This window comes from Somniosus microcephalus, chromosome 14 (assembly GCF_052327205.1).
Source record: "Somniosus microcephalus isolate GS21.2 chromosome 14, FLI_Smic_1.0, whole genome shotgun sequence".
In the NCBI taxonomy this organism is placed as follows: domain Eukaryota; kingdom Metazoa; phylum Chordata; class Chondrichthyes; order Squaliformes; family Somniosidae; genus Somniosus; species Somniosus microcephalus.
In genome coordinates this window covers 122,215,498-122,240,209 of record NC_141000.1, presented here as the reverse complement: position 1 = coordinate 122,240,209, position 24,712 = coordinate 122,215,498, and the positions used below count along the sequence as shown (strand labels likewise).

Here is a 24,712-nt window from a genome sequence, read left to right as displayed (position 1 = left end):
ATGAAGATGCTGATCTTCTGCGTTTCCTTTGGTGGCCAGATGGCGACGTTAGTCAAGCTATGGTGGAATGTAGAATGGCTGTACACTTGTTCGGAGCCACATCATCTCCCAGCTGCGCAAGCTATGCTCTCAGAAAAACTGCAGAAGATGGCAAAGGCAAAGCACCATCAGAGGCTGTGGAGACAATCTTCAGAAACCTTTACGTCGATGACTGTCTGAAGTCCGTGTCAACAGAAGACGATGCCATTGCACTGTCAAGAGACCTTAGAACTCTGTGTTCGAATGGAGGATTCCATCTGACTAAGTGGATAAGCAACAGCAGAGCAGTTCTAGCTTCTATCCCAGAAAAGGAAAGAGCCACTGAAGTCAAAGATCTGGACCTGAGCCACGATGTCCTTCCTATCGAGAGAGCTCTTGGTGTACAATGATGCATTGAGTCAGACACGTTCAACTTCAGAAAAATGGTGAACGAAAGACCATCCACAAGACGAGGGATTCTCTCCGTGGTCAGTTCCATCTACGACCCTCTTGGATTCCTGGCACCACTCATTCTGCCGGTGAAGCTGATCCTACGAGAGCTGTGTAGAGACAAGAGAGGATGGGATGAAGATATCCCAGAAGGTCAAGCTCAGAGATGGCTCAGATGGTTGACAGATTTGCAACAACTTTCTAGCTTCAACGTCAGTAGATGCATCAAGCCTGTGAGTTTTGGAGTTACAAAGACGGCTCAACTACATCATTTCTCGGACGCCAGTGAGGACGGCTATGGCATGGCTACTTACCTCTTGCTGACAAATCAACAGGGCCAGAAACATTGTGCCTTCCTCATGGGGAAATCCAGGGTGGCTCCACTGAAGCAGGTCACCATCCCGAGACTGGAGTTGACGGCAGCGGTTGTTGCAGTTAAAGTTGACCAGGTGATGTGGAAAGAGTTACAGCTCCCATTAGAAGAATCTGTCTTCTGGATGGATAGCACGACGGTGCTGAAGTATATAGAGAATGAGAAGATACGCTTCAAGACCTTCGTAGCAAACAGAATCTCATCCATTAGAGAAGCTACACAACCATCTCAATGGAGGTATGTAAACACCTCATTAAACCCAGCAGATCAAGCCTCACGAGGATTGAAGGCTGAAAACTTCATGAGGAGTGAAACTTGGATACAAGGCCCAAGTTATCTGCTGGAAACAGAGAGATCATGGCCAGAAAGACCAGATATGCCAAGTCAGACTGCTGAAGATGACGTCGAAGTCAAGAGATCAGTCACAGCAAACCTCATAACTACGAAAGAGAACTTTGACACAGTGAACAAGCTTGTTAACCATTTCTCAGGATGGCACCAGTTGAGGAAAGCAGTTGCATGGTTTCTAAGGTTGAAAGAGTTGCTGCTATACCTGAGCGGTAAGAGAAAAGAGTATCGAGCCACTATCCATCAGTCTGAAAGTAACCCTGATAAGCAGAGAATGCTTCTACAGCAATATATGCACCAGCACAAGACCACATTGGGTAAGAATTCATTGATCGTGGTGGATTTGGCCAAGGCTGAGATGGAGATAGTTTGCTTCAGTCAAAGACAAAGATATCCAGAAGAAATCGAAGCTTTACAGCGAAATACTCCAATCAAGAAAGGTAGTCATATCTACAAGCTGGACCCTACACTGCAAGATGGAGTACTGAGGGTGGGAGGGCGACTAAACAAATCTGCTATGCCAGAGGAGGCCAAGCATCCTGCTATCCTTTCTAAGGACCTCCGGGTTGCTACACTCATTCTTCAGCATATACACCAGAGTATTGGACACAGTGGGAGGAATCACGTGCTTGCGAAGCTAAGACAAAGATACTGGATTCCAGGAGCTAATTCCGTAATAAGAAAAATACTCTCTGAATGCATTGTTTGCAGACGGTTACACGCTAGAGCTGGGGAGCAGAAAATGGCAGACCTGCCTGAAGACCGTTTGTTACCAGACAAGCCCCCATTTACAAACGTAGGGGTGGACTATTTCGGGCCTTTCGAGGTAAAGCGAGGACGGAGCCTTGTCAAGAGATATGGTGTGCTTTTCACTTGTTTGACCATCAGAGCAGTTCATATTGAGGTGGCACACACGCTTGACAGTGATTCCTGTATTAACGCCCTGCGGCGCTTTGTCTGTAGAAGAGGACAGGTGTCCATTATGCGTTCTGATAATGGCACTAATTTTGTCGGAGCGCCGAGAGAACTACGGGAAGCTATTGAAGGTTGGAATCAGCTTAAAATACAGGAAGCCATGATGCAAACAGGAATTTAGTGGATCTTCAATCCACCGGCTGCATCCCACCATGGAGGTGTCTGGGAAAGACAGATACGCACCGTAAGAAAAATACTCAGTTCTGTACTGAAGCTGCAAGTGCTTGACGACGAGGGACTTCAAACCGTTCTGTGTGAGGTTGAAGCCATCATTAATGACCGACCGATAACTAAGACATCAGATGATCCCAATGACCTCGAAGCCCTGACCCCGAACCACCTGTTGTTGTTGAAAACACAGCCAGTCATGCCCCCGGGAGTCTTCAAAAAAGAAGATCTGTATGCACGTCGGAAGTGGAGGCAAGTTCAGTATATGTCAGACCTTTTCTGGACCAGATGGACAAGAGAATACTTAACTCTGCTACAGGAGCGTCAAAAATGGTCCAAAGTAAAGAGGAACTTCATTGCCGGAGACATCGTCTTAATCGTGGATGATTCAGCCCCTAGAAATTCTTGGTTGGTGGGAAAAATAATTAAGACCATGCCAGATTCCAGAGGCGTTGTTCGTCGCGTTTGCTTGCAAACCAAGACCAGTACCCTGGAAAGACCGATCACAAAGCTCTGCCTGCTACAAGAAGCAGCGTGAAAGGTTCCTGAACAAAAAAAGTGGACATTTATATTGTAAATATGTTGAACTCATTAGTTTATGACTCTTAAGAATGTTTGAGTAATTGATATGCTTCATGTGCCTAGTCAATTAGGGGCCGGAATGTAAGAGGCATGAAAGTTTAAGAAAGAAAATACTTTAAAATATTGGTTAAATAGTATAATACAGTTAATTTACCTGACTGACTTATTGTATTGAGAAACCCCCTATTTTCTTGTTCCAGTAGTATAGTCTGAGATACCCCCTTTATTCTTGCTACAATGGTACAGTCCTTAAGCTTGTCACATGGTATCCAGCCATTTTACAGTTCAAGCTCCACGAGGCTAGAGAGAAGGTAAAGGCTTTGATGGCTGGAGCAATACAGTTTTTGACCGTGTTCGTTTAAACGTGTTTTGCTTTGTAATTCTGTTTGTAAGGTGTTATAGTAAACAGTTTAAAGACAAAGTTACGTTTTGGAACGTTTTATTTCGACACGCGTTTACTCGTTGTTAAAAGCCTCAAAGCTCAGTGGCTGCATGTTTGGAAATTACGAAGCGCCACTACAATTAGCACCACACAAGTGCCAGGCAATGACCATCTCCAACAAGCGAGAGTCTAACCACCGCTCCTTGACATTCAATAGCCATCGCCGAATCCCCCACCATCAACATCCTGGGCATCACCATTGACCAGAAACTTAACTGGACCAGCCAGATAAATACTGTGGCAACAAGAGCAGGTCAGAGGTTAGGTATTCTGTGGCGAGCGTCTCACCTCCTGACTCCCCAAAGCCTTTCCACCATCTACAAGGCACAAGTAAGGAGTGTGATGGAATACTCTCCACTTGCCTGGATGAGTGCAGCTCCAACAACACTCAAGAAGCTCGACACCATCCAGGACAAAGCAACCCGCTTGATTGGCACCCCATCCACCACCTTAAACATTCACTCCCTCCACCACCGGCACACCGTGGCTGCAGTGTGTACCATCTACAAGATGCACTGCAGCAACTCACCAAGGCTTCTTCGGTAGCACCTCCCAAACCCGCGAACTCTTCCACCTAGAAGGACAAGGGCAGCAGGCACATGGGAACACCACCACCTCCAAGTTCCCCTCCAAGTCACTCACCATCCTTAGCATATCGCCGTTCCTTCATTGTCACTGGGATAAAATCCTGGAACTCCCTACCTAATGGCACTGTGGGAGTACCTTCACCACACGGACTGCAGCGGTTCAAGAAGGCAGCTCACCACCACCTTCTCAAGGGCAACTAGGGATGGGCAATAAATGCTGGCCTTGCCAGTGACGCCCACATCCCATAAACAAATTTAAAAAAATTATCCTTACTGTCATAACAGTAGTAAAATGAAGTATTTATTATGTGTCCTGTTCATCATTTGATTTTTTTTAGATTAGCCAAGTGTAAAATAATACTTCAAGCAATGTTCTACCTTCCTGCCAATGATGAAATGGTGGCTTCATCAATGCTAATTGAATTGTTTTTTGTAGGACAAGTCAAGGATGAGCTAAGTTGCATATTTACACAAGTGTAAATACTAATGCATTTCTCTACATTGCTAGTCTCTCTCAACAAACAAAATAAAAACATAGAAATATAGAAACATAGAAGGTAGGAGCAGGAGTAGGCCAATCGGCCCCTCGAGCCTGTTCCGCTATTTAATGAGATCATGGCTATCCCTGCTTTAGCGAACACTTTTCATAAAGACAGTGCCCACTTAATTAAAAAAATAATTGTCCCTGTCTGTTCTGATTAGTGATGGTCATTAAATCCAAAGAGAGCCATTTGTAACAACATCAACCTATCATCACTTTGAATATTGGAAGTTCTTGTCATTTTAAAAAAAAAATCGACATTCCTTCCTTAAAGGTAACTGTGTGTACAGTTTCTAAAGTTGAATATTGTAAAACTGAATTAAGGAAATAGTGAATAATTACCAACATTCTGGGTCTAAACTGTGAAACTGGAATCCGTACTTCTGTTGCTGAGCTGGTGTGGCAGTATGCAGAGGGTTAACCTGCAGTGACAGCAAATCCTGAAACTGATCAAATACCTGCACTCCCTCTGAGCAGTGTTTATTCAGGAATTACACTCCCTGCTTTGTTTGTACACTCTCCGCTGTGCTACATGAAGCCTCTACTCCCGGGTTTAGAAGGATGGAAGCCAGAGCTTTGGAAGAGGAGTTGACCTGTGCTCTATGTCTCCAGGTGTACCAAGACCCTGTCACATTGCCCTGCCAGCACAACTTCTGCCTCAAATGTATCGAGGATCTTTGGGCCCAAGCAGTCAATCGGGATGGGTTCAGCTGTCCTCAGTGTCATAGGAAATTCAACTCCAAGCCCAGTCTGGAGAGGAGCTTTCCCACCGTTACCTGTGATCACTGTATCAAGAGTCCATCCGCAGCCGCGAAGACCTGTCTGAAATGCGAAACCTCCTTTTGTTCCATTCATCTGAAGCCGCATTTCATAAAAGAAGTCTTCAAAGATCACGGACTAGTCGACCCTGTGGCCGATCTTACTCACAGGAAGTGCCCGGACCATAAGAAGATTCTTGAGTTCTTCTGTACAGATGATGGAGTCTGTGTGTGTGCTTCATGTGTAATGATAGGCAGACACAAATCGCACACAATGGTGAGCCTTGATCAGGCAGAAGCTTTAATTAAGGTAAGTTCCAATTCTGTTCTTGTGCCAGACCCCATGATATCTCAAAGTCTTCTAGGGGGTTACTTGGATTGATCAAATGCTGTTTTAATCATTTTGAGCAGAAATAATTTTTATGCTATAAATGTCTTCGGGGGAATCAAGGTGAGTTACATCATCTAAACCAAATCTTGAAACGGAGTGCTGGAAATGTTAACCTAGCTTTTTTTTTGTTTAGATATGGATCAACCAGATGTACATTGTAAACATTTGCGTTCCTCCAATTCTGGTCTCTTGTGCATCCCCCACCTCCCACCTTCCTTTGTCCCACCATTGGCGGCCGTGCCTTCAGCCAACAGCCCTAAGCTCTGGAATTCCCACCCTAAAACTCTGCACCTCTCTTTCCTCCTTTAAGATGCTCCTTAAAACCTCCCTCTGACAAAGCTTTTGATCATCTGCCCAAACGTCTCATTCTTTGGCTCAGTGTCAATTTTTGTCTGATAACGATCCTCTAAATCACTTTGGGACGTTTTACTTCATCTACTGCCATGGCAACTCCCACTGTTGGAGTTTTGGAGATTAGCCAATCGATTGCACCACCAGTGCTGTGGTTACCTGCCATCTGAAGAGCATTTAAAGGAATATTTTCAATGGAAAAGAGCGAGAAGGCTCCCTTGTATTATGTGGGAGCAGGGACTGAATACAAAAATGTGGAAAACTGCCCAGGTATGCGCTGCCCACAAAAAGCAGGACAAATCCAACCCGGCCAATGAAATAAAGAATAGATTTGCCTTCCAAAGCTAGGCTTTATTAACTTTAAAATCTGCAGCACATCTTCCCACATCCAGTCCCAACCAAAGCTGGAAAAGAACTGAATTTAAGGTGGCCACAACACATCATGTGATCATCAACTACCAATGAGATTACAACATATATCCCAAGGCAGTTAACAAACAACCAATCACAATACTTTTACTAAACAAGGAATAATCACCACATTCACCCCTCCTTTTAAAATATACTCCAACCTAAATAACCTTTACAATTTATAATTAATTATTTACAACTAAAACTATGCACAACAAGAATAAAACTGTTCACATGACACAATACTAAGTGAACAACAACAAATAGTAACATTGCACATAAGTATTAAGTATCTCTCAACTAAAACAATATACTATAATATTTCAACAATTTTAAAACATTACTATCAATTTATAAGTCCATTTTCAATCGGTCGACCGGATATCTTGTTCGTGTCGACCTTCTTAACCTTGGTGAAATTCCTTGCCCTCCCACACCAGAAGGCACAGAAGTATCTTCAGCAGGAAGGCTATCCATATCCCGATTTTCAACGGTTTCCGGATTAGAAATCCCATCAGAAGGTAAACTGGGATGGTCATAAACATCTATCAAGGGCTGACTAATAGAAGTATAATTATCTGCAATCGGATTGGAAATATTCGTAGTATCTGTAACAGCATCCACATTATCTGAATCATGACTATTGTTAATATCCTCAGAAGAGGGCTGGCCCCCACAAGGAGCCAAGTCTTTAATTGAAACAGTACTTTCTTTCCCATCTTGGAATCGAATATGAGCATATTGGGAATTTGCCTCCAACAGCTCCACCTCCTCCACCAAAGGATCATATTTTGACAATCTAACATGGCGTCGAAGCAGCACAGGTCCCTGCATAGTAAGCCATGAAGGTACCGAATATCCCATAGTAGATCTCCGCGGATAGTTAAAGAGCCTTTCATGGGGGGTCACATTAGTAGCCGTTGAAAGCAATGATCTAATGGAATGCAGGGCATCAGGCAGTACCATTTCCCACTGTGTATTCTTAAGGTTCCGGGATGTCAAAGCCAACATAACTGCCTTCCAGATCACCCCATTGTATCGTTCGCACTGTCCATTACCCTGGGGATTATACGGGGTAGGTCTACTAGTAGAAATTCCCCGACTCTGAAGGTATTCCTTCAACTGGGAAGACATAAAAGAACTTCCCTGATCCGAATGGATATACGCAGGCATCCCAAAGATGACAAAAAGTTGAGTCAGACATTTAATAACTGTAGCAGCTGATACATCTGCACAAGGAAAAGCAAAAGGGAACCTTGAAAACTCATCCACAACAGTAAATATATATCGGTTTTGAGTAGTTGAAGGAAGAGGCCCCTTAAAATCAACGCTCAAACGTTCAAAAGGAGAAGTAGCCTTTATAAGATGAGCTCGTTGAGGCTTAAAGAAATTCGGTTTACACCGAGCACAGGTAGAACATGATGAAGTCATCCGCTTGACGTCTTCAACTGAAAAAGGCAAGTTCTTACTGCGTACAAAGTGTATCATCCTCGTAACCCCAGGATGACATAAGGCATTGTGAAGATTAATAAGCGTATCTCCGTGAATCACAGAACAATAAGCCCTCGACAGTGCATCAGCAGCAACATTATCCTTCCCCGGACGATAAACTGTGTCAAAATGGTAACATGCCAACTCAATCCTCCATCTCATTATTTTATCATTTTTGATCTTTCCAAAATGTTTAACATCAAACATAAAGGACACAGATTTTTGATCAGGTACCAACGTGAAATGTCGCCCCGATAAATAATGTCTCCATTTACGCAATGCTTCTACTATTGCGTATGCCTCTTTCTCTATTGAAGAATGTCTTTTTTCACTATTGTTCAAAGTACGTAAGAAAAAGGCCACAGGTCTTCCATTTTGGTTCAGAGTAGCCCCAATTGCAAAATCCGAAGCATCCGTCTCGATCACAAAGGGAACCTGCTCATCAATAGAATGCACAACTGCTCCTAAAATATCCTTTTTAAAATTCTCAAAACATGTCCTGGCCTCCCATGATAGAGGATATGTCATAACCCGAATAAGAGGCCGGATCTTCCGTGAAAAATTTGCAATCCAATTAGAATAATAAGAAAACAGTCCAACAACTCGTTGCAAAGCCTTAGAATTAGTAGGACAAGGTAAATCAATCAATGGTCGCAGACGTTCTGGATCTGGTTTAATCTTGTTTCCCGAGATAATGTACCCCAATAGATTTACCTCAGTAGTCGAAAAGATACATTTCTCTTTGTTAAAAGTTAAACCAACTTTTTCCGCAGCTTGAAGGAATCTTTTTAAATTAGAATCATGCTCCACCCTTGATTTGCCACACACTGTGATGTCATCTAAGTATGAAAAGGTGTCAGAGAGGGAGTTATCACTTATAAAAGCATCCATTGCCCGTTGAAAACAAGCAACACCATTAGTAACACCAAATGGCATTCGGCAAAACTGATACAGCTTTCCACCAGCCTCAAAGGCCGTATATGGTTGATCCTTCTTAACAATAGGAATCTGATGATAAGCACTCTTTAAATCAATAGTGCTAAAAACCTTATACTGAGATACTTTGTTGATAAGCTCATCAATCTTAGGCAAAGGGTACGCATCTAATTGAGTATACCTATTAATAGTTTGGGAATAGTCTATCACCATTCGTTTCTTGTGTCTCTCGTTAGTCGTGACAACTACCTATGCTCGCCAAGGCGAACAACTAGGTTCAATGATTCCTTCCAATAAGAGACGTTGAACTTCAGAATTAATAAATTCTCTATCCTGACTACTATATCTTCTTGACTTGGTAGCAATTGGCTTACAATCCGACATCCAATTGGAAAAAAGTGATAATGGAGAAATAGATAAAGAGGTTAATCCACAAATAGATAAAGGTGGCTTAGTCCCTCCAAATGAAAGACTAAGAGACTCGTGTAACTGAAGCACATCATGTCCAATCAAAATATCCGCACAGAGATTAGGCAAAACAGATAGGCGTATATCAGTATACGTATTACCTAGAAGAATCATTTTCACAAAGCAACAACCAGCTATTTGTGAAGTAAGGGTCGTCTGAGCCATACACACCTGATGCGTAACAGGCGAAATTTTCAAATGCTTCTCCTTCGCAAACTGAAGACTTATAAAACTCTCAGTACTGCCTGTATCTATAAGGGCCTTCACTTCCAACCCATTAACTTGAGCCGTAACTATAGCTTTGTTTAGGCCATGAGCAAATGCAGCAGAAATTGATGCAATAAACGCCCTATCTAAAGGCTGAATAGTCACAGAGGAGGTAGTGGAGGAGGGCCCTCCCACACCAGGAGAGGAGGAGGTAATTGAACCTGATGATTTGCACACACGTGCATAATGACCTCTCTTGCCACATTTACTACACACAGCCTCCCGAGCAGGACACTTCAGACGAGGGTGCCGGATATTCCTACAAAAATAACACTTCTGAATCCTAGAGGCAACAGCCGCCGAAGTAGAAACTGTTTCAGAATCTAGTAAACCACTCCCATTAAGTCAACATAATTCCTTTTCATCCGAAACTGCCGAAACCATAGTCGCAGGCCGATTAAAAAGAGCATAAGAATCCGAACTTCTCTGAGCCACATCCAATGTAGAAGCTTGCTCAAAAGCACTTTTAAGATCCAAAGTCTTATTTTCTAACAACCACTGACGAATTGATCTAGACAGTAATCCATTAATAAAAGCATCCCGTACCGATTCTTCCTTATATTCTTCAGCCGTCACGGCCTTATAATTACAGTTAACACTAAGGCACCGAAGTGCTTGTAAATAAGTATCCAAAGATTCTCCCACCTGCTGCCTACGGGCAGATAGAAGGTGACGTGCAAATACCTCATTCTTTGGTTTAACAAAAATCTTTTCCAATGTAGAAATAGCCACTTCATAAGTTTTACAGTCCAAAATATATTTATATACATCCGGAGCAATGTAGTTGATAAGCATATTCAGCGACTCTTGATCCAACACGCCCAAAAAGTTTTTAAATGTACAATACCAATGTTTCCATTTATCATCCACTCCAGCAGAATTGGGGTCAGCCTTGAATCGTTCTGGTTGAAGATATCGCTCCATTCTAACATAAAGTTAATAAATTGAAATAAAGAATAGATTTGCCTTCCAAAGCTAGGCTTTATTAACTTTAAAATCTGCAGCACATCTTCCCACATCCAGTCCCAACCAAAGCTGGAAAAGAACTGAATTTAAGGTGGCCACAACACATCATGTGATCATCAACTACCAATGAGATTACAACATATATCCCAAGGCAGTTAACAAACAACCAATCACAATACTTTTACTAAACAAGGAATAATCACCACAGCCAATTACTGCCCCATCAGTCTACTCTCAATCATCAGCAAAGTGATGGAAGGTGTCATCGACAGTGCTATCAAGCAACACTTACTCACCAATAACCTGCTCACTGATGCCCAGTTTGGGTTCCGCCAAGACCACTTGGCTCCCGACCTTATTACAGCCTTGGTCCAAACATGAACAAAGGAGCTGAATTCCAGAGGTGAGGTGAGAGTGATTGCCCTTGACATCAAGGCAGCATTTGACTGAGTGTGGCATCAAGGAGCCCTAGTAAAACTGAAGTCAATGGGAATCGGGGGGGAAAACGCTCCACTGGCTGGAGTCATACCTAGCACAAAGGAAGATGGTTGTGGTGATTGAAGGTCAATCATCACAGCCCCAGTACATTGCTGCAGGAGTTCCTCAGGACAGTGTCCTTGGCCCAACCATCTTCAGCTGCTTTATCAATAACCTTCCCTCCAACATAAGGTCAGAAATGGGGATGTTCGCTGATGACTGCACAGTGTTCAGTGCCATTCACAACTCCTCAGATAATGAAGCAGTCCATGCCCACATGCAACAAGACCTGGACGACGTTCAGGCTTGGGCTGATAAGTGGCAAGTAACATTCACGCCACAGAAGTGCCAGGCAATGACTATCTCCAGCAAGCGAGAGTCTAAACACCGCCCCTTGACATTCAATGGTATTACCATCACCGAATCTCCCACCATCAACATCCTGGGGGTCACCATTGACCAGAAACTTAACTGGTTGAATCCGTGTGTTAATGGAGACACAGAATGCAGGAGTTGATTTAACAAGTGTTTACTGAACAAAGTCTGGAGGTGAACTAACTATACAAGACGCTATATAGGCTTATATACCCGAGTGGTCACTACCGGTACTACAGTACACAGGGGCTTCAAAAAAACATAGTTCCTCTTAAAGGTACATACACTACAATTCCTCCCCTTTTAGATAAATAGTACATAACATTTTAAGTAATCATGAAATAAAATTTTTACAAGAACAATAATCTACACATTTGCTGAAGTTAATTCATTACAAATTCAGTCTCTCTGGAGGCTTCCTGACTCGGTCCGGATAACGACTCGGTGGTGTAGTATGTTCTTTTGGCAAGGCCGATTCGGCTTAAATGCCAGTGTCGGGTTCATCTGGTTCCAGTATCACCAGATCGGAGGTAGATACTATGGGTATCTCTGCTTCATCACTAGGCGTATAGAGTTGTGGTGTAGGTTGTCACTTTTCGGATGACTCTATGATCTGGTCAGCATGGCGCCTTATTATGCTTTCTCCAATGCCTTCGCTCCGTTTCCAAATTACTCCCGTTTGTAGCAGTGCGTTAAGAGGTTGCAGAACCGTTGACAAGTTCGGTAAAAATTTATGATAGTAATTTATTAATCCCAGGAACGACCTTAATTGTGAGACATTTTCAGGCGTGGGGGCTTTTACGACCGCTTCAATTTTTTCAGGTGACTTATGCAACCCTTCTTCGTTAATGACATGGCCACAATATGATATTTGTTTCTGGAAAAATTCGCACTTGGGGCGATTTGCTCGTAGGCCTCGTTCACTCAGCCTCGTGAGCACCTGCTGCAAATTGGCAAGGTGCTCGTTGTCGTTTTCTCCTGTTACAAGGATGTCGTCTAGGTAGCATTGAGTCCCCGGAATCCCTTGCAGGACTTGCCCCATAGCTCTTTGCCAGATAGCTGGAGCTGATGCTACTCCGAAAACCAGTCGATTGTACTGGTACAGGCCTTTGTGCGTGTTTATCGTGAGATACTTTTTAGAGGCCTCCTCAACCTCCATCTGTAGATATGCCTGTGCCAAGTCAATTTTGGTGAAACGTTTCCCTCCGGATAGTGAGGCGAAAATATCTTCTATCCTCGGAAGAGGATACTGTACCGTGTGAAGAACTGGGTTTACAGTCACCTTGAAGTCCCCACAGATGCGAATTTTTCTCTGTTCTTCAGATTTATCATTATTCAACGTTTTCTTCATGACCGGGACGATGGGTGTTGCCCACTCGCTCCAATCTACCTTGGATAACTCGCCTGCTTTTTCCAAATTCTCCAGCTCTGCCTCAACTGCTGGACGAATTGCGTATGGCACCGGCCTTGCCTTAAAAAACTTGGGAATTGCCGCATCTTCCTCTTTTATTGAGGCGGTGGCGCCTTTCAGGGTTCCTAGTTCCTGTTGAAACACTTCTTTGGCGTTAGCCAAGATTTCTTTTAATCGTCCAGGTATGACGTCATCATCATTTTTTTTCTTACTGGTCACCGTCAGTGGCTGAATGGAGTGCCAGTCTAAACGTATCTTTCTGATCCATTCACATCCCAACAACGGTGGACCACCATCTTGCAGGACGTATAAATACAACTTCTGTATTTCCTTGCCGTTGTATACAACAGGCACCCTTATTTTCCCTCTGGGGTATACTTTCTGCCCCGTATATGTGTTCAAGATAATGGATGTGTCTTTCAAAGGTATATGCGGAAATAGCCGCTCGTAATCCTATCGACTTATGACGGTCAGAGCTGATCCTGTATCTAGCTCCATTTTAACTGGGGACCCCGCTATCGTGAGGGTAACCCAAATGGTCTGGTAATCTTCTTTGGCAATTACATTATGTAATTTGAGACAGCTTAGTCTCTTGTTTCCGGAGTCGCTATCGCTCTTCTGGTCTTCGGAGCTACTGTCCGTCATCATTTGTACCTTTCTGTACTTTTCCTTATTGACCTTTTTACTGTCAGTGGATTTTTTTTCCAGATCTGCATACACGTGCAATGTGCCCCATCTTTCCGCATTGCCTGCATGCTTTGTCCTTGAACCAGCAGTCCCTCTGGTCATGGGTGGATCTGCCGCAGCGGTAACATCTCTCGAAACCCCGTGTCATTTCATGGGTGCCGAAGTCCTATGGCTTTTGCTGTAGCTCTGCAGCTCCTCTTGCAGCTGCTTCGTATGATACAGCCACACTGAAAGCCTTGTCCAGTGTCAAATCTTTCTCAGAAAGTAGTCTTTTCTGTGTTCTTTCGCTTAGGAGACCGCAGACGAATTTGTCTCGTAGAGAATCTGCCAGTCCTGCCCCAAATTGGCAGTGCTTTGACAGCTTTCGTAATTCGGTGAGGTAATCAGCGTTACTTTTATTCTTGTGCTGATTCCTCCAGAAGAATTTGAATCGTTCCGCTATCAGCAGCGGTGTTGGGTTTAAGTGCTCCTGTAGGGTATCAACAATCTCCTTAAAATTCTTGTCCTTCGGTTTGGCTGGAGTGATCAAGTTTCGTAACAGCCCGTATGTCCTTGCGCCCATCAGATTTAGAAGTACCGATGCCTTTTTATCATCCGCTACTTCATTCGCCTTGCAATATACCTCCACTCTTTCCACATATGTGGTCCAAGCCTCTATATCACTATCGAAAGCAATAATATTGCCAGTCTTAGGCATCCTGAAAATCAAAAATGGCGCCTCCCGCGCTTTTCCTTCTTCCCTGCCGAGTCAAGATGGCGCCTCCCGTGCTTTCCCGCCACTGCCGCTGCTGCCAACGCTGTTCTCCGCGGTTCCTGTTGCGACCTGCAGCTTTTTGCGGTATTTCTATTTTTTAAAATTTTTTTTATTTACACATATATTTTAACAATTTCTCCGTCACTTGGAGAATCGTTCCCGTCGGACCCTCTGGGACTTTCCCCTCCCTCTGCTCGGTCCGAACGCCGACCTGCTTTGCAGCGCCGGCCGTCTCCTGAGTGCTCCACCCTCTGTCTCTGTTTGCTTCTGCTTTCCGACTCGCTGCCCGGCCCCGCTGCAGAGCCACCCGATCGAGCCCCAGCCCGCTGCCCAGGAAGGATCAGTGCACTACCTGCCACCAGCCCGTTTAGCTGGTGAAACCACAGTATTTTTTTTTCTTTGACCTTCGTCTGAGGAATCGATCTCCTTGAGGTGCTGCCGAATTGCAGGTAAGTTCGTTTCTAACTCGTCGCCACTGTTGAATCCGTGTGTTAATGGAGACACGGAATGCAGGAGTTGATTTAACAAGTGTTTACTGAACAAAGTCTGGAGGTGAACTAACTATACAAGACGCTATACAGGCTTATATACCTGAGTGGTCACTACCGGTACTACAGTACACAGGGGCTTCAAAAAAACATAGTTCCTCTTAAAGGTACATACACTACAGTGGCAACAAGAGCAGGTCAGAGGCTGGATATTCTGCGGCGAGTGTCTCACCTCCTGACTCCCCAAAGCCTTTCCACCATCTACAAGGCACAAGTAAGGAGTGTGATGGAATACTCTCCACTTGCCTGGATGAGTGCAGCTCCAACAACTCTCAAGAAGCTCGACACCATCCAGGACAAAGCAGCCCACTTGATTGGCACCCCATCCACCACCTTAAGCATTCACTACCTCCACCACTGGCATACCGTGGCTGCAGTGTGTACCATCTACAAGATGCACTGCAGCAACTCGCCAAGGCTTCTTCAGCAGCACCTCCGAAACCCGCAACCTCTTCCACCTAGAAGGACAAGGGCAGCAGGCGCATGGGAACACCACCACCTCCAAGTTCCCCTCCAAGTCACACGCCATCCTGACTTAGAAGTATATCACCGATTCTTCATCGTCGCTGGGTCAAAATCCTGGAACTCCCTCCCTAACAGCACTGTGGGAGCACCTTCACCACACGGACTGCAGCAGTTCAAGAAGGCACAACTGGAGTATTGTGTCCAGTTCTGGTCACCACACTTAAGGATGAAAAGGTCCTTGAGAGGGTGCAGGGGAGATTTACCAGAATGGTTCCAGGGATGGGGGATCTTAGCTACAAGGACAGGTTGGAGAGTCTGGATTTGTTTTCATTAGAGCAAAGGAGGTTGAGGGATGATTTAATAGATGTGTACAAGGTTATGACGGGTTTGGATAGGCTAGACGGGGAAAGGCTGTTCCCACTAGCTGATCCTACAAGGACTAGGGGACACAGATTTAAGGTTTTGGGCAAGAGATACAGGGGGGATGTGAGGAAAAACGTTTTTACGCCGCGAGGACCTTGAACTTGCTGCCGACGGAAGTGGTGGAAACGGAGACACTCAATGTTTTCACAGGGCAACTGGATAGGCACTTGAGGGGAATAAACTTGCAGGGCTACGCGGACATAGCGGGGGGAATGGGACTGACTGGATTGCTCCACAGAGAGCTGGCATGGACTCGATGGGCCGAGTGGCCTCAATCTGTGCTGTTATGATTTTTTTTTTTAATTTGTTTTTATGGGATGTGGGCATCGCTGGCAAGGCCAGCATTTATTGCCCATCCCTAATTGCCTTTGAGAAGGTGGTGGTGAGCCGCCTTCTTGAACCGCTGCAGTCCGTGTGGTGAAGGTACTCCCACAGTGCTGTTAGGGAGGGAGTTCCATGATTTTGACCTAGTGACGATGAAGGATCGGCGATATACTTCTAAGTCAGGATGGTGTGTGACTTGGAGGGGTACTTGGAGGTGGTGGTGTTCCCATGCGTCTGCAGGAACAGGGTACTGAATTTGGATGATCAGCCATGATCTCATTGAATGGCGGAGCAGGCTCGAGGGGCCAAATGGCTTACTCCTGCTCCTACCTTCTATGTTTCTATGTTTCTATGCTGCCCATGTCCTTCTAGGTGGAAGAAGTCACGGGTTTGGGAGGTGCTGCCGAAGAAGCCTTGGCGAGTTGCTGAAGTGCATCTTGTAGATGGTACACACTGCAGCCACGGTACGCCGGTGGTGGAGGGAGTGGATGTTTAAGTTGGTCGAGGGTGTGCCAATCAAGCGGGCTGCTTTGTCCTGGATGGTGTTGAGCTTCCTGAGTGTTGTTGGAGCTGCACTCATCCAGGCAAGTGGAGAGTATTCCATCACACTCCTGACTTGTGCCTTGGAGTTGGTAGAAAGGTTTTGGGGAGTCAGGAGGTGAGACACTCGCCACAGAATACCCAGCCTCTGACCTGCTCTTGTTGCCACAGTATTTATGTGGCTGGTCCAGTTCAGTTTCTGGTCAATGGTGACCCCCAGGATGTTGATGGTGGGGGATTCGGCGATGGTAATACCATTGAATGTCAAGGGGCGGTGGTTAGACTCTCGCTTGTTGGAGAAAGTCATTGCCTGGCACTTCTGTGGCGCGAATTTTACCTGCCACTTATCAGCCTAAGCCTGAACGTCGTCCAGGTCTTGTTGCATGCGGGCAGGGACTGCTCTATGACTCTGTGACTCTATGAAACTGACCATCTCCTGAGCCACTTACTGTTCACACCCAGCTGGGACTGAATCGTTTTCTTTTTATATTCCTGTTTAGAATCTTAATTTGAAATATTTCAATTGTCTTCATAGGAAGAATTGAAGAGTGAAGTTGAGAACCTTTGGAGAGTTCAGCAGAGTTGTTCCATCAAACAGCAAGACTTGGAGAAATCAGAAGCTGAAATAAAGGTAGAGACAATTGCATCATGTGATTTCCCTCTAAGCTGGGTAAATACCCACCTCAAAATCAGTCCTTATTATTCAGAAGCGAAATATTGCGGGTGCTGGAAATCTGAAATAAAAACAGAAAATGCTGGAAACACTCAGCGGGTCAGGCAGCATCTGCATCGTCAGAAGGGTCATCGAGCTGAAGCGTTTCTCTCTCCACAGATGCTGCCTGACCCGCTGAGTTTTTCCAGCATTTTCTGTCTTTATTGATCAGGTTGGTCCTGTTAGAGATTTGCAAGTGTTCAGAAAATAAACTAAACATCCTTTGTATATACAGGGAACAGCAGGCTGCTGGGAGTGTGATACAAGGCTGTGATACGCTCCAGGGGTTTGTATCACATTACGAAACCCTTGCTCTTGGGGTTTCAATCTTCACCTGAAGCCTGATACAGAAATGTGTGGGTGTCAGTGTGGTTTTACACGGCTTCTTCCTGTTTCTGTCATTTTGTACTTTAGCATCCCTGTCCTGGGATTCAGCTTTAATGCAGAAGAAAACTGGGAATATGCCAGTCTGTTCTATCCAACTGTGATTCTCAGCTTGTACAAAACAAACTGCCCTACACCTATATACAGTGCCTGGTTTTTAAAAATTCATTCATGGGATGTGGATGTCGCCAGCAATGCCGGCATTTATTGGCCATCCTTAATTGCCCTCAAGAAGGTGGTGGCTCACTAGACCATTTCAGAGGGCAGTTAAGAGTCATAGGGGGAAAAAGTCAGTTGGTTGCGCCTTCCGTTAGCGCCTTAAGAGGGTGCTAACAGGACGCAACGCAACTAGCGCCCGGGCGTGGCACTGGGGGGGCGTACCTGCGGCCGGGGAGGCGCAATTTAAAGGCGAGGTGCAGGGCGGCCATTTTTGTTGCTGTCTGCCTGCCAGCACTTGCCTGCGCTCCCGTCCCAGACCTCCTGAAACGCCCTCGCCGCGGAGTGCTGGCTGCGCTCCAAGAGCCCGGCACTTCTCTTGAGTGCCGGGCTCTTTTGCCTGCACTCCCGATCCCCAGGGGCCCAGCTGGGCCCTAGGTCGTGCTGCACAAGGCCCCTCCCCTTTAAGAAGGGGAGGAAGGCCTGCAATACTGCGGTGCGACGTGCTGCAGCGTGTGACGCTGTGGCACATAACGCCGCAATATTGACTCACAGCACCCCAAGAGGGATGCGGGGTGCTTCCAGTAGCGCCCCGCTTCCCTCTTAGGGCGCAACCACTCAATTTCCGGTGCGGGGACGCTAATTTTTCCGGGGCGCTACTTTTAGCGCCCTGGCGAAGTTACCGCGGGGCGGTACTCAATTTTTAGCCCATAGAATCATAGAAACATAGAAGATAGGAGCAGGAGTAGGCCATTCGGCCCCTCGAGCCTGTTCCACCATTTAATGAGATCATGGCTGATCATCCAAATTCAGTACCCTGTCCCTGCTTTCTCCCCATATCCCTTGATCCCTTTAGCCTTAAGAAATATATCCAACTCCTTCTTGAATATATTTAATGAATTGGCCTCAACGGCCTTCTGTGGTAGAGAATTCCACAGTTTCACCACTCTCTGGGTGAAGAAATTCCTCCTCATCTCAGTCCTAAATGGCTTACCCCTTATCCTTAGACTGTGACCCCTGGTTCTGGACTCCCTGACCATCGGGAACATCCTTCCAGCATCTAGTCTGTCTAGTCCTGTTAGAATTTTATACGTTTTGATGAGATCCCCTCTCATTCTTCTAAACTCTAGCGAATACAAGCGCAATCGACCCAATCTCTCTTCATATGTCATTCCTGCCATCCCAGGTATCAGTCTAGTGAATCTTTGCTGCACTCCCTCCATGGCAAGAACATCCTTCCTCAGATAAGGCGACCAAAACTGCACACAATACTCAAGGTGTGGTCTCACCAAGGCCCTGTACAACTGCAGCAAGACATCCTTGCTCCTGTACGCAAATCCTCTCGCTATGAAGGCCAACATACCATTTGCCTTCTTAACTGTCTGCTGCACCTGTATGTTTACCTTCAGCGACTGGTGCACAAGGACACCCAGGTCTCATTGCACTTCCCCTTTTCCCAATCTATTGTCGTTCAGATAATAATCTGCCTTCCTGTTTTTGCCACCAAAGAGGATAATCTCGCATTTATCCACATTATACTGCATCTGCCATGCATCTGCCCAATTACCCAACCTGTCCAAATCATACTGGAGTTTCTCTGCATCCTCCTCACAGCACACACGCCCACCCAGCTTTGTGTCATCTGCAAACTTGGAGATATTACATCTAGTTCCCTCGTCTAGATCATTAATATATATTGTGAATAACTGGGGTCCTAGCACCGATCCCTGCAGTACCCCACTAGTCACTGCCTGCCACTCGGAAAAAGACCCGTTTATTCCAACTCTTTGCTTCCTGTCTGCCAACCAGTTCTCTATCCAAGACAGTACCTTACCCCCAATCCCATGTGCCTTAACTTTACACCTTAATCTCTTATGCGGCACCTTATCGAAAGCCTTCTGAAAGACCAAATACACCACATCCACTGGTTCTCCCTTAACTATTCTACCAGCAATCATATTGCTGTGGATCTGAAGTCATATATAGGCCAGACTGGGTAAGGACGGCAGGTTTCCTTCCCTAAAGGACATTAGTGAACCAGATGGGTTTTTATGACAATCTGTTAGTTTGATGGTCACCATTATGATACTAGCGTTTTTTTAAATTCCAGATATATTTAATTAATTGAATTTAAATTCCCAGGTGCCGTAGTGGTGATGTGAACTCATGCCTCCAGGCCTCTTGATTACTAGTCCACTACCATAATCACTATGTTACCGTACCTCAGGGGTTCTCAGGGCATCAGCTCTGTGTAAGAGCTGCTTGTAATGAGAATGTGGGTTGGATTTTTAGACACTCACCAATGAGCTGAAAGGAAACCTGATGAAGAAATTCTTTGAAAGGAGGAAACAGTTGGAAGAAGATGAAATGTACGCACTGGAACTGATCGATGAGGAGGAGCTTCGAGTGCTCTCACAGATTAGGAGCCGTTCAGAAGCATTAAACAAGATGATGGAACAGATTAAATTAACAGATGATGAAGCGCAGAATCGTCTGATACAAGGGGACTGTCTCTCCTTTATTCAGGTACATCTATTTGTTTTCTATTGCTTTTCTCCTGCTCTTCTTCCATTCCTGAAGTCACTGATATTAATGTAGTGCCGTTCCACCAATAATCCATCATCAAAGTCAATTCTTCATCCATAAAAATGAAAGAAATTTACTTTATTTTGCACATTATCATGTCCTCTGAACATCTCTCAAACCCTCCGCAAGGCAGGAATTACTTTTACATAAGAACATAAGAACATAAGAAATAGGAGCAGGAGTAGGCCAATCGGCCCCTCGAGCCTACTCCACCATTCAATAAGATCATGGCTGATCTGATCCTAACCTCAAATCTACTATCACTCTACATCCCACCCGAACCCATGTGATCGCCTGGGAGAGGCGAAAAACCAGATAAAAAAAACCAATGGCCAATTTGGGAGAAAAAATCTGGGAAATTCCTCTCCGACCCATCTAGGCGATCGAAACGCGTCCAGGAGATCACTCTGTCCCTATATTTTCTACAGTACTTACCTTCTGTAAAAGGTGATCTCCACCCCAGCCAGGAACAGGAATAGAACCATCTCCTGAAATCTAACACATAATTAGAACACAAGAAGTAGGAGCAAAACCAGGCTACACAGCCCCTGGGCCCGCTCCGCTACCGACAGGGCCATGACCGTTCCGAACCTAGACTCATGTCCAATTTCCTGCCTGCTCCCCGTAACCCCTAATTCCCTTTACTTCTAAGAAACTGTCTATTTCTGTTTTAAATTTATTTAATGATGTAGCCTCCACAGCTTTCTGGGACAGCAAATTCCACAGACCTACTACCCTCTGAGTGAAGAAGTTTCTCCTCATCTCAGTTTTGAAAGAGCAGCCCCTTATTCTAAGATTATGCCCACTAGTTCTAGTTTCACCCATCATTGGGAACATCCTCACCGCATCCACCCGATCAAGCCCCTTCACAACCTTATATGTTTCAATAAGATCGCCTCTCATTCTTCTGAACTCCAATGAGTAGAGTCCCAGTCTACTCAACCTCTCCTCATATGTCCACCCCCTCATCCCCGGGATTAACCGAGTGAACCTTCTTTGTACTGACTCGAGAGCAAGTATGTCTTTTCTTAAGTATGGACACCAAAACTGTATGCAGTATTCCAGGTGCGGTCTTACCAATACCTTGTACAACTGCAACAATACCTCCCTGTTTTTATATTCTATCCCCCTAGCAATAAAAGCCAACATTCCATTGGCCTTCTTGATCACTTGCTGCACCTGCATACTAACCTTTTGAGTTTCGTGCACCAGGACCCCCAGATCCCTTTGTACTACAGTACTTTCCAGTTTCTTGCCATTAAGATAATAACTTGCTCTATGATTTTTCCTGCCAAAGTGCATAACCTCACACTTTCCAGTATTGTATTCCATCTGCCAAATCTCTGCCCACTTACTTAGCCTGTCTATGTCCCTTTGCAGGTTTTTTATGTCCTCCTCACTCACTACTTTCCTTCCCATCTTTGTATCATCTGCAAACTTTGATATGTTACACTCAGTCCCCTCCTCCAAATCGTTAATATAGATTGTAAAGAGTTGGGGACCCAGCACTGACCCCTGCGGAACACCACTAGTTACTGATTGCCAGTCTGAGAACGAACCATTTATCCCAATTCTCTGCTTTCTGTTAGATAGCCAATCCTCCACCCATGCCAGAATATTACCCCCAATCCCGTGATTTTTTTATCTTGAGCAATAATCTTTTGTGTGGCACCTTGTCAAATGCCTTTTGGAAGTCTAAATACACTACGTCCACTGGTTCCCCTTTATCCACCCTGTATGTTACTTCCTCAAAGAACTCAAGCAAATTTGTCAAACATGACTTCCCCTTCATGAAACCATGCTGACTTTGTCCTATTAAATTATGTTTATCCAAATGTCCCATTACTGTCTCCTTAATAATGGACTCTAAAATTTTACCAACCACAGATGTTAGGCTAACAGGTCTATAGTTTCCAGCCTTCTGCCTACTATCCTTTTTAAATAAGGGTGTTACATTAGATTTGCTGAGTCCAGGGAGTTTTGGAAAATTATTACCAATGCATCCACAATCCCTACCGCCACTTCCCTCAAGACCCTAGGGTGTAAGCCATCAGGCCCAGGGGATTTATCCGCCTTGAGTCCCATTAATTTACCAAGTACCACTTCCTTAGTGATTTTAATCGTATTTAGCTCCTCCCCACCTGGAGCCCCCTGTTTGTCCAGTGTTGGGATATTCTTAGTGTCCTCTACCGTAAAGACTGATACAAAATAATTGTTCAGCGTTTTTGCCATCTCCATGTTTCCCACTATTAATTTCCCGGTCTCATCCTCTAAGGGACCAACATTTACTTTAGCCACCCTTTTTCTTTTTATATAACTATAGAAACTTTTTCTATCTGTTTTTATATTATTTGCTAATTTACTTTCATAATCTATCTTCCCTTTCTTAATCAATCCTTTAATTATTTTTTGCTGTCTTTTAAAGACTTCCCAATCATCTATCCTCCCACTAGATTTGGCTACCTTATATGCCCTTGTTTTTAGTCGGATACTATCCTTAATTACTTTACTTAGCCACGGATGGCTATCTTTTCTTCTACACCCTTTTTTCCTCAGTGGAATATATATTTTTTGGAAGTTGTAAAATAACTCCTTAAATGTACACCACTGATCATGTACCATCATACCCTTTAATCTATTTTCCCAGTCCACTCTAATCAATTCCGCTCTCATACCTTCATAGTCTCCTTTATTCAAGCTCAGCACGCTTGTTTGAAATCCAACCTTCTCACCCTCTAATTGAATATGGAATTCAACCATGTTATGGTCACTCATTCCAAGGGGATCCTTTACTAGGACATTTTTAATTAATGCTGTCTCATTACACAAGACCAAATCTAAAGTTGCTTGCCCCCTAGTCGGTTCAGTTACATGCTGCTCAAGAAACCCATCCCTAATACACTCAATGAACTCATCCTCAAGGCTGCCCTGCCCAATTTGATTTGTCCAGTTAATATGATAGTTAAAATCCCCCATAATTATAGCTGTTCCCTTATTACAAGCCTCAACTATTTCCTGATTAATACTCCGTCCAACAGAGTTGCCACTTTTCGGAGGCCTATAGACTACGCCCACTAGTGTTTTTTTCCCTTTATTATTCCTTATCTCCACCCAAACTGTTTCACTATCCTGATCCTTTGACCCAATATCATTTCTCTGTATTACAGTGATTCCTTCCTTTATTAACATAGCCACCCCACCTCCCCTTCCTTCCTGCCTGTCCTTCCTGATTGTTAAATAACCTGGTATATTTAATTCCCAGTCATGGTCACCCTGCAGCCATGTTTCTGTAATGGCCACAATATCATACCCATATGTAGTTATTTGTGCCGTTAACTCATCCATGTTGTTACGAATGCTACGTGCATTCAGATAAAGAACTTTCAAATATGTTTTGTGACACTTAGTTCCTGCTTTTTCCCCTTTTACTACTTTACCTTTTACTCCATACCTTCTGTCCCTTCCTGACACACTCTGTTTTTTAATTCCCCCACTGCTACCTAAGTCTATGACCTTCTCCGTAGTTTGAAGTACTTGTTGTTATGCAGACAATGGTGCTCCATACAGCAATGGATGTGAATGACCAGTTAATATGGGGTCAGTTTTAACTGCTCCCGCTGAATGGGAAATGGGCAGCGGCTGGTAGGCTACGATGGTCTTTAGTGGATAGGAAAATCAGGCATGGTGTTAAATGGGAGAATGACCCACTGTCTGCCCAGCGGAAACACATAAAATATGTTTTTGCTGGTATAAGTTGAGGGAGGAATGTTGGCTAGGACACCAGGTGAGCTCCCTGCTGTTCTCCAAATCGTGCCACAGGATCTTTTATGCTCACCTGAACAAGCAAGTAGGACCTCACGTTAACACCTCCTTTGAAATATTACATTAAATATAGAAACGTTACGAACAGGAGTAGGCCATTCAGCCCCTCGAGCCTGCTCCACCATTCAGTGAGATCATGCTTGATCTGCACCTCAAATCCATTTTCCCACCTTTGCTCCATATTCCGTGATACCCTGACCTAACCAAAATCTACTGATCTCAGTCTTGAAAGCCCCAATTGTCCCCCAGCATCCGCAGCCTTTTGGGAGTGAGAGTTCCAGATTTCCACTAACCTTTGCATAAAGTGCTTCCAGATTTCCCTCCTGACCGGCCTTGCTCAAATTTTAAGATCATGTCCCTTTGTTCTTGATTCACCCACCAGAGGAAATAGTTTCTCCGTATGGACCGTATCAAATCTTTTTAACATTTTAAACACCTTGATCAGGTAGTAAAAGCCAAAGTTTATGCAACCTGTCCTCATAATTTAACCCTCTAAGCCTGGGTATCAGTCTGGTGAATCTGCGC

General features: G+C 44.6%; 1 pseudogene; it reads left to right on the top strand.

Annotated features, from left to right (window-relative positions):
• The first annotated feature begins 4,990 nt into the window (after positions 1–4,990).
• LOC147107883 (E3 ubiquitin/ISG15 ligase TRIM25-like) overlaps positions 4,991–24,712 on the top strand; it is a 66,496-nt pseudogene continuing 46,774 nt past the window's right edge.